Genomic DNA, 10,923 nt, shown 5'->3' with positions numbered 1-10,923 from the left:
TCCGGTCCCGCCAGGCCCGGTCAATCGAACCTCCCGCGGTGCTGCCACCGCACCACCCATTGGCTGCGTTCAATGCGTTCGGCGCTCTCAAACCAAGGAAGGGGCGGGCCTAGTGATGCTGTCGCGAGGGAGTTCTGGGATCTGCAGCTGAGGAGCCGAATCGTCGCGGCTGGGAGGTGGGATTTAGGCAGAAGGGCGGGGCCAACAGCCGCGGGAGCCGTTGAGCGAAGTGGGCGGGGCAAGCAGACGAGGCGAGGTTTTTGAGCTTGCTGGAGGTTCTCCAGCTTGGGTGCCCCGGCTCGTTTGTCCTAGACATGTGGACTACCTGCCAGCAATTCAAGAGGCGGTTTGCAATAAGCTGGACCCCGAAGGAATTGCAACCTGTCTGCAGAAGGCTAAGGATTATAAAAGGCTGTACAGGTCTGCTCCTCTGAGCCCGTCCCAGAGCGGAGTTCTGGGATGGGAGTCAAACCTCGCGTCCTCGAGGATGGGGGTTGTCATTCCGTCTGCTCAAGCAGTGAGAGTCCCCAGGGGACGTCTGCTTTTTTGGTCTGGGTATTTCGGAGGAAACTGTGTTTTGCTTGGCAAGAATGGTTTTTTGAGGGTTTTTTAGAGATTTAATGACTCAATCTCTCAAACCTTCACTTTCTCCATATCTAAAATGTGCTTTATATTAAGTACCTTCCCCACAGAGTTATTCTGAGAAGTAAATTAATGTATTTAAATAGCTCCAGGCACAACCTAGGTGCTCCATAATAATAAGGGTATACTCGAGGGGGCACCCAGAAAAACCTGGAATTTATTAATGAAAAATTGTATATTTATTCTTATATGTTTAAACTTGTCACCTTGAAGATACTCTCCGTTTGATAAAATACGCGTATCGAGACTTTTTTCCACTACTCAAAAGTTTGTGAACTCATCTATTTTGATGCCTTTTAGTGTTTTTGCTGTTTTCTGTTTTACCTCTTGCATAACAGCAAAGCGTTTCCCTTTGACAACTTTTTACATCCCGGGAAATAAAAAAAAAATTTTTTTTATAGTCACTCAGGGCAAGATCGGGTGAATAGGGAGGGTGGGGCATGAGGGTAACGCTGTTTTTGGTCAAAAACTGCTAAACACTGAGGACAGTGTGGGCAGGTGCACTTGTAAATCACCCATCATAAAATGGGCAATAGCATTGAAAGAGTTTTCAAAAAAAAATTCACTGAGGCCAAATGCAGCCTCTCACAAGGCCAGCTGGTGTACAGATATAGATGGGTTCCTAGAACACCCACCTAGCGGGGTAAGTGTGTACTAAAAGGAGCCCACACTCCAGAAGATAATTCCAAGTTTATTTTGGGCCCCCTCCCCCCTGTACATAACATTTACTACCAAGCACTTACAAGCTTCTTAGATAAATCTTTAATGCTCACAATTATAAAGAAGTTTATTATTGTCCCCATTTTATAGATGAAGAAACAGACTGAGAGAGGCTGATACCTTATGGGACTAGAGAGGATTTGAATTCAGGCAATTTGGCCCCAGTCACTGTTCTTAGCTACCACGTTATATGTGGTAAGGAGAAGCAGAACCGAGTTTTGTGGAGCTTGAAGCTTTTGTAAATACTTGTTGAGACCCTTTAAAATTAGGTACACAGATACTTCTGGCCAAGATGGAGGCATAGGTAGATACACTGTGCCTCCTCACACAATCAAAAGAAGTACCACAATAAATTTAAAGACAATAACCAGAACTGCCAGAAAATCGAACTGTGCGGAAGTCCCACAACCAAGAAGTTAAAGAAGAAACATACATCCAGACTGGTAGGAGGGACAGAGACGGGCAGCTTGGGGTGGAGAGGACAAGTGTGGCAAAGCAGTGGCTGGTCAACCAGGTGGTCCCACATTTTTGTGCAGACCATGCAACCCAGGGTTCCAGCCCAGGAAAAGAAAACCTCAAAACCTCTGGCTGTAAAAATCTGTGGGAGTTGTGGTGGCAGGAGAAACCCAGACCCATAGGAGAGTCCACTGGAGAGACCCACAGGGTCCTAGAACATACACGAACCCACCCACCAGGGAATCAGCACTAGAAGGGCCCAATTTGCTTGTAGGCAGTGGGGGAAGTGTTGGAAAGCTGGCCGAGAGCTGAGCAAGTGGCATTGTTCCCTCTTGGATCTGTCCCCCACAGACAGCATCACAACTCAGCAACCTGGGTTGCCCCACCCTGCCAAATACCTAAGGCTCTGCCCCTTCCAACATAGGAGAGATGCTGGGACAAAGAAATATGGCCCAAATGAAAGAACAGATCAAAGCTCCAAAAATAGAACTAAGCGATGAACAGATAGCCAACCTATCAGATGCACAGTTCAAAACACTGGTAATCAGGATGCTCATAGAAATGGTTGAATATGGTTGCAAAATGGAGGAAAAAGTGAAAGCTATCCAAAGCAAAATAAAGAAAAATACACAGGGAACTAACAGTAAAGGGAAGGAAACCAGGACTCATAACAACGATTGGGAGCAGGAGGAAGAGATAAACATTCAACCAGAACAGAATGAAGAAACAAGAATTCCAAAAAATGAGAGGCTTAGGAATCTCTGGGACAACTTTAAATGTTCCAACATCCAAATCATAGGGGTGCCAAAAGGAGAAGAGGAAGAGCAAAACTTATTTGAATAAATAATGAAGGAGAACTCCCCCAAGCTGGCCAAGGAAATAGACTTCCAGGAGCTCCAGGAAACTCAGAGAGTCCCAAAGAAGTTGGGTCCAAGGAGGCATACACCAAGGCACATCATAATTACATTACCCAAGATTAAAGATAAGGAGAGACTCTTAAAAGCAGCAAGAGAAAAGGAGACAATTACCTACAAAGGAGTTCCCATAAGAGTATCAGTTGATTTCTCAAAAGAAACCTTGCAGGAAAGAAGGGGCTGGCAAGAAGTACTCGAAGTCATGAAAGACAAGGACCTACATCCAAGATTACTCTATCCAGCAGAGCTATCATTTAGGATGGAAGGGCAGATAAAGTGCTTCCCAGATAGAGCAAAGTTAAAGGAGTTCATCATCACCAAGCCCTTATTATATGAAATGTTAGAGGGACTTATCTAAGAAAAAAAAGATTAAAAATTATGAACAGCAAAATTACAACAAACTCATAACTATCAACAACTGAACCTAAAAACAAACAAACAAGCAAAGCAAACAAGTAGAACAGGAACAGAATCACAGAAATAGAGCTCTGAGCGGGTAGGGAGTGGGGAGAAGAGGGGGAAAGGTACAGGGAATAAGCAGCATAAATAGTAGGTACAAAATAGATGGGGGGGGGGGTTAGAATAGTATAGGAAATGGAGAAGCCAAAGACCTTATATGTACAACCCATGGAAATGAACCCAGGTTGGGGGGAATGCTCGTGGGAGGCAGGGTGCAGTGCAGAGAGGAAGAAAGGGGAGATAAATGGGACAACTGTAATAGCATAATCAATAAAATATTATATTTTTAAAAAACTGGTACATTTACACCATGCAATACTACACAGCAGAAAGAAAGAACTACCCTTTGAGACAGCATGGATGGAACCAGAGAGTATTATGCTAAATGAAACAAGCCAGGTGGTGAAAGGCAAATACCATATGACCTCACCTATAAGTGGAACCTAATCAACAAAAAGCAAGCAAGCAAAATAGAACCAGAGACATGGAAATAAAGCAAAATGACAGTAACCAGAAGCGGGGGGAGGGTATAGTGGGGGAAAGAAGGGGAAGGACCAAGTCAAGGAGCATGTATAAAGGACCTATGAACAGGGACAACGGGGTGAGGATTGACTGTATGAGTGGGGCATAGGTGGAGCAGCGGAGAGCAATGGGGGAAAATTGGGACAACTGTAATTGAACAAAAATAAAAAAAGATTTAAAAAATAAAATTAGGTTCACATATTAATACTTAGAATGAGGGAGGAAAAAAAACACCCACTATGGAATCTTGGATATTTAGTCCCTTTGTTCTGAAACCTCTTTAGGCAGTTTATCACAAATACTTCCCATTGCATCTGCCTTCTCCCCAATTAGAATACTGATGACAAATCCCCAGTAATTCCAGCATTCCTGGGGTCTGTGCAGGTGGGCCCTGAAGCTTATCATTAGCTTCATGGTAAATCTGCCTCTGATGATAACTATTACTATTTGGAAGGTGGATGGTAATTTTTAAAAACTGATTTTTCAATTAAATATTTTATTTTGAGATATGTGGAGATTCACAGGCAGTTGTAAGAAATAATTCAAAGAGATCCTGTGTACCCTTCACCCAATTTCCCCTAATGGTAACATCTTGCAAAATTAGTACATCACTCCAGGATACTGACAATAATACAGTCAAGACAACATTTCCCTCACCACCTGAGTACACCTCACATAGCCCTTTAATAGCAACACCCACTTCTCGCCCACTTCTAAAGACCCTTCTTTAATCTCTGTAACCAGTAATCTGTTCTCTATTTCTATAGTTTTATCATTTCAAGAATGTTATATAAATGGAATCATATAGTATGTAACTTACTAAAAGTGGCTTTTTTCACTCAGCATACTTGTCGAGGGACTTATCTAGATTGTTTTATGTATGTATGTATGTATGTATGTATGGGGGACTCTGGCCTGTGAGGTCCCCTGATTTGCCACAGATGAAAGAATCGTTCCAGACACTGTTTGCCTGTCAAGGAAAGGGGAAGGAGATTCTGAAGTAGAATGTCCTGAGCCCCTGTGCTCAATGGCTTTTACTGAGAAGGGACAGGTAGCAGGAATGTACAGGTAATCTAATTACATCAGTTACATAAGCTTACAGAGAATAAGTGATGTTTAAAGAAGACAATGGCAGGAACACACTAAATTGCCTGGGTCTGAAAGGAGCAAACATTATGGAACCAGGTGGGATTTGGGTCAGGGTCCAGGAATTTTGTAAATTTCTTTCCCAGCCTTGAGCTGGTTATCTGGTACAAGATTAACAGAATTTGAGGAAGAAACAAAACATGCTTCAAAGAGTATAACTTACTTCTAGGCCTGATCCCCCCTGGGGGCCCTCTGAGTTATTATCGGGTCCTGCCTATCAACCACATTACCCGTGTTCCAGCCAAGTCTTCAGGGTCCTCTCCCAGGCCCCAGCTTGCACGGGACTACAGCCCCCGATACCACTCAATGTGGCCCCCTACATGTATGTGTATCAATATGTTTCTTTTTTAATTTTTTTTTTTTTACCAATAAAAGGACAGCATTTATTTGCTGGGGGCATCTGCGAAAGAAGATATGCTACAGGGCAAGAAGGTGCTTCTTGCTGGCTATGAACACGGGACTTGGTGGAAGCTGCAGGAAGCCATCTGTTGATCCTGAGGCAGCAGCCTGGGATGAAGCAGACACTGCAGAGTGCAGAGGAGAGGTAGAACAAAACTGGGTATTTGATGAAGTTCATCTGATGCCAGTTCCCCTGAATTTCTGTTTGGTAAACCAGTAACTTTCCTTTATTGTTTAAATCAGCTTCCATTACGGTTAAACCAATCACTGGAAACCCAAAGCAACCTAGCTAATAAAGTTCTTTTGGGATCAAAGTCTCACAGTCATCTTGAGTGCTATTTAAAATTTCAACATAAACTTCCTGACTTGAAATAAATGAGAGCATTGGCCAATCTATCACATGAGCTGCCAGATCACACAGGCTCCTAGGTGGGCCCTGCTGTTTGATATTCCCAGCTCTCAGGTGGGACCATGGGCTTTCCGTCTGCTCTTCAAATCCTTCACCCATCAGGCCTCTGTCTGTCTTCCCAGCCCAGGGTCTCAGCAAGAGGGCCTCAGGCAGGGAGGGTAGTATGGCTGGAGCATCCATCCTCCTGTGCACACAGCTACCTCCCAGCCTCAACTGTCCTGGGTGCCTTCCTCCAAGGAGCAGGTGCCTAGATGAGCTCTAGCGCCCATACGCTAGTCATGGTGGGAAGACCAGTGCCACCTGGCCATGCTTCTGCCCCTTCCCTGGCACCCTGAGGCTTCCTATTAGGCAGTGAGGGGAGTGCAAAGTGATAGCCTTGTGCACACATGGTGGGGGAAGGGTCCATTCCATTCTGTGGATGAGCACATGGTGCAGGGACCTGGCTAAGGCCTAGCTCTTGCTGAGTGGCCTCAAGCCCGCCACCTGTCATCCCTAAGGAGCAAGAACTGCCCATGTCCAGTGAGAAACAAGCAAGGGGGGTGCCCAGGGAAGAGTTGTGACTGGAAAGGCCAGGATGTCCCATCTCTGGGCCATGCTTGGCCATCACTTATCTTCTGACCTGTTTGTTTATGGAATACAGAGGGCAGGACTGTTGTAGACCTCTGCCCCCACCCCCGACCTTCACCAGGTATGGGGTAAGGATGAAGGAAATTGAGTGAGGTTTAAGGAGTGGCCTTTACTGGGCAGAGTCAACAGCTGGGAACCAACATGGCATAGGGAATTGCCTAAAGTTACAATGTAGAGCTGGGTGATGTTCATCCCCAGCTTCCCAACCTGCTTTTCCTTGGTTAAGTGTGCGCTGGCTGCAGCAGCGGAGGGGGACCAGGTCTGATTGTCACTTAGCCTCCCATCAGTGCTGGACCTGCCAGAGGTCTGGAAAGAAGTCACTCGAGGGTTTATTCTCAGTGAAACACAAAATACCAAACCCTATCCCTCAGAATCTTCCAAACAGCCCTTTTCTTTCTCATCCTGAGGCACTTCTAGAGGCTGGCTGGACTCGGATTGTGGCTCCCCCACTTCACTGCAAGGATCCTTGGCTGTCTCACCTTTTGTTTGAGGTGCAAGAGTGAACTCAGGTCAAGTGTTTTCAGTGTTGTGGGGCATCTAGCAAGAGCTGGGTACAGGTATCCAGGTACCCACCAGCTATTATTATTATAAGCCAAATTGCAACATGAGAACACATTTAATGCATCGTGCAGCATGGCTGGGCTCCTCCCCACATGCCATAAATTGTATTTGGAGAACCCCTTCTCCATAGCTTCAGTGACTTCAGGGTGCAGGAAGTGGCTAGCTAAACGTTCAGTGTCATCCAGGGTCCGGTGGCTCAGGGACCTCTCATAATCCCTCTGTACTTGATCCAGGACTCTGCTGGCATCTGCAGCACTGAAGTGGTGTGCCAAGACTTTGGCAATCAGCTGCCGGGCAGGTGGGCATGGGGGTGAGGCCTCCACCAGTTTCTGGACTGTGCTTTCTTCCAGTTAACACCAGTAGTTTGACCACTAGGTTGAGCTTGAAATTGGGTGCAATGCTGTAATTAAAGAGTCTTTTTCCCATCTGCCAGGGTCTTGCCCCTGAACAGTAGCCACTACTGGCGCACAAAGATGTTCGGCTTTTCAGAGACCAGATGTAACATGGACACCAGCTCATCCTCCGACACCTGGCCAGGCCGAGGATGGGAGCAGAGTTGAGCCTGCACCCAGGCTCAGGATAACTCTCCTGGCATCCCTGGAGCAGCTGGCCTGGCAGCCCTGTACCCACCGTCATACCAGCCCTGCGCCTCGCAGTGGGAGGGGGACGTGAGTGAGTGGGCTCCCTGCAGGGGCCTTTTGGATGCTACCTGCAGCCTGCACTCACATTCCCGGAGTGCCTTCCCCGTCAGCTGCATGGCGGGCCCCTTGGCATCCACTCAGGCCAACAGGCACCCTAACAGCCACAGCAGGTGTGCCACTGCCCGGTGCGTGGGCTGGGTATTTTCTTTTAGGTATATATACATGCTGTTACAGTTGTCCTAATTTTTCCTCCTTTACCCCTCCCCACCCGGTACTGTGTTCAGCAATTCCTTCCCCCTTCACTTTATCCCCATAAGTTCTTTGCCTACTCCAGTTCCTATACTGTTCTTAACATCCTCCTGTCTATTTTGTACCTACCAGTTTGTTTTCCTAATCCCTGAACCTTTTTCCCCATTCTTCCCCTTTCCCCTCCCAACTGATAACCTTCCAAATGACCTCCATATCTATGATTCTGTTCCTGTTCTGCTCCTTTGCTTAGTTTGTTAGTTAGATTCAGTTATTGATAGTTGTGAATTTATTGCCATTTTAATGTTCATCATTTTAATCTTCTTTTTCTTATATAATTCCCTTTAACATTTCATATAATAATGGCTTGGTGATGATGAAGGGTCTTTAGTTTCACCTTGTCTGGGAAGCACTTTATCTGCCCTTCAATTCTAAGTGATAGCTTTGCTGGATAGAGTAAAGTGGAGGAGATGAAGCCTAAAATCAAATCAACAATTTAGGACACAAGGAAGAAAAAAGCATTCAATCAGAATAGCAAGAAGAAAACAGAGTTCAAAAAAATGAGGACAGGCTAAGGAGACTATGGGACATCTTTAAACATACAAATATCCAAATCATAAGGGTGCCAGAAGGAGAAGAGGAAGAGCAAGAAATTGAAAACATATTTGAAAATATAATGAAAGAAAATTTCCCTTATTTGGTGAAGGAAACAGGCATACAAATCCAGGAAGCACAGAGAGTTCCAAAACAAGATGGACCCAAACAGGACCACACCAAGGTACATCATAATTAAAATGCCAAAGGTTAAAGATAAGGAGAGAATCTTAAAAGCAGCAAGAGAAAAGCAGATAGTTACCTACAATATGTTTCTTTTTGTTGCAGAGTAATATTTTACAGTATGGATGTGCCTCACTTTAACTAGTCACACTGTTGAAGGACATTTGAATTGTTTACAATGTTGACTATTATTATAAGTTGATCTATGGATTAGTGTACAGATATTTGAGTAAGTATGTCTTAATTCTCTGGAATAAATGCTCAGGAGTGCAATTGCTAGGATGCAGAGTAGTTGAATGTTTCATTTTTCAAAAAATAAGTTGTTTTCCAGCGTGACTTTCTCATTTTACATTCCCACCAGGAATGTATGAGTTATCCAGTTGTTCTGCATCCTCACAAATTTGGTGTTGTCACAATTTTTTTAAACTGATATATAATTGACCCATATATTTTCAGGTGTACAGCATAATTCTGTATTTGTATACATTTTGAAATGACCACCACAGTAAGTCTAGTTAACATTTGTCACCATGCACAGTTACAAAATTTTTTTTTCATGTGATATGAACTTTTAGAATTTACTTTTAACAACTATCATATATGCAATACAGTATTAACTGTAGTCACCACAGTGTACCTTACTTCCCCAGGACTCATTTATTTTATGGCTGGAAGTTTATACCTTTTGATGCCCTTTACCCATTTTGCCCACCCCAACCACCCACTATGTTTTACTTCAGCTATTCTGGTATGTGTGAAGTGACATCTCATTGCGATTTTAATATGCAGTTCCTAATTGCTAATGACATTGAACATCTTTAGGTGGAGTTATTTGACATCTGTCTCTTCAATGAAATGTCACTTTATATCTTTTGCCCATTTTCTTTCCTTTTTTAAAAAAGAATATTGATTTGAGAGAGAAAGGAAGGGAGAGAGAAACATCGATTTGTTGTTCCACTTATTTAGGCATTCATTCGTTGATTCTTGTATGTGCCCTGACTGGGGATTGAACCTGCAAACATGGACTGGTTTCGTGGAAGACAGGGGAGGGGGCTGGAGGTGGGACACAAAAGGTGGCGCTCAGGCGAGCTTTGAGCTTTGCTTGCAGACACACACCAATCCACAGCCCAGAGGGTGGGAACCCCTGCTCTAACCAATGGAGCTACCCTGCCAAAGGCTCTTTTGCCTATTTTCTAACTGAATTATTTGCTTTTTACTGTTGAATTTTGAGCATACTTTATATAGGCATACCTCAGAGATATCACAGGTTGGTTCCAGACCGCTGCAATAAAATGAAGGTTGCAATAAAGCGAGTCACATGAATTTTTGGGTTTCCCAGTGCACTATACTGTAGTCTATTAAGTGTGCAAAAGTATTATGTCTAAAAAAGTGATGTACATACCTTTATTTAAAAACCCGTTATAGCCCTGGGTGATGTGGCTCAGTGGATTGAGCTCTGGCCTGTGAACCAAAGTGTCACTGGTTCAATTCCCAATCAGGCACATGCCTGGGTTGCAGACCAGGTCCCCAGTGAGGGGACACCAGAGGCAACCACACACTGATGTTTCTCTCCCTCCCTCCATTCCCCTCTCTAAAAATAAATAAATAAAATCTTAAAAAATAAAAACACTTTATAGCTAAAAATGCTAACCATCACCTGAGCCTGCTGGCAAAATGGTACTGACAGACTTGCTTGAAGCAGGTTATACCTATCCCAGAGTAGCTGCACCTGGTGACTGATAGCAGGAGCTTAAATGCCCAGCCATTTTGGCCTGATAATGTACACTCTGGCCAGCAGTCAGTGATCCAGAGCTCCCCACTGGGTTGGCTGGGGCTTTACAGTTTGACTTTTTTTGCCCAATCCTGCTTCTTCACCCTTCTTCTTAGGTGATCAAGTGCCAATGAATATCTTGCACCCTAAATTCCATCTCATCTTCTGACTCCAGGGAACCCCACCTGAAAAACCCACTTTACATTCCCTCAGCCACACATAACTGCAAGAGAAGCTGGGAAATACAGTCTTTATTCCAGATGACCATGTGCCTTGAAATATAGGGGGTTATACCACTAATGAGAAAGGAGGATGCCATAGTAGCTCAATGGGGCCAAGGGATACTCTGTGTGGGGTCTAAGGTTCAGAAAGGGGCAGAGGCTCCCTGAACAGGTAAATGAAGTTTTCGGGCACTTGGAAAATACATATTTTGTATCACTACATCAACATCAAGTATTTCTGGTTCTGGTTTCCAGTGACGTCAGATCTGTTAGACTGACCCTTTCATGAATAACAATTACAAAATCTGGAAAAAATATTTTTAAAAGACAATTATTTGAAGGCACTGGAGAATGACCAAATGTAGGCAGAAATGAGGTAAGTACCCTTGAAAAACAGATGCAGCTGGTGAGA

The 10,923-nt window shown here is 44.3% G+C and overlaps 1 pseudogene; it reads right to left on the bottom strand.

Annotated features, from left to right (window-relative positions):
• Positions 1-5,276: 5,276 nt before the first annotated feature.
• Positions 5,277-7,612, bottom strand: LOC129069487 (ubiquitin-like protein 4A; annotated as a pseudogene).
• Between the last annotated feature and the right edge of the window lie 3,311 nt (positions 7,613-10,923).

Source organism: Pteronotus mesoamericanus, unplaced genomic scaffold (genome assembly GCF_021234165.1).
Source record: "Pteronotus mesoamericanus isolate MK-2021 breed Mesoamerican mustached bat unplaced genomic scaffold, CSHL_Meso_final contig_221, whole genome shotgun sequence".
Classification (NCBI taxonomy): domain Eukaryota; kingdom Metazoa; phylum Chordata; class Mammalia; order Chiroptera; family Mormoopidae; genus Pteronotus; species Pteronotus mesoamericanus.
This window is presented reverse-complemented; position numbering and strand designations above follow the sequence as displayed.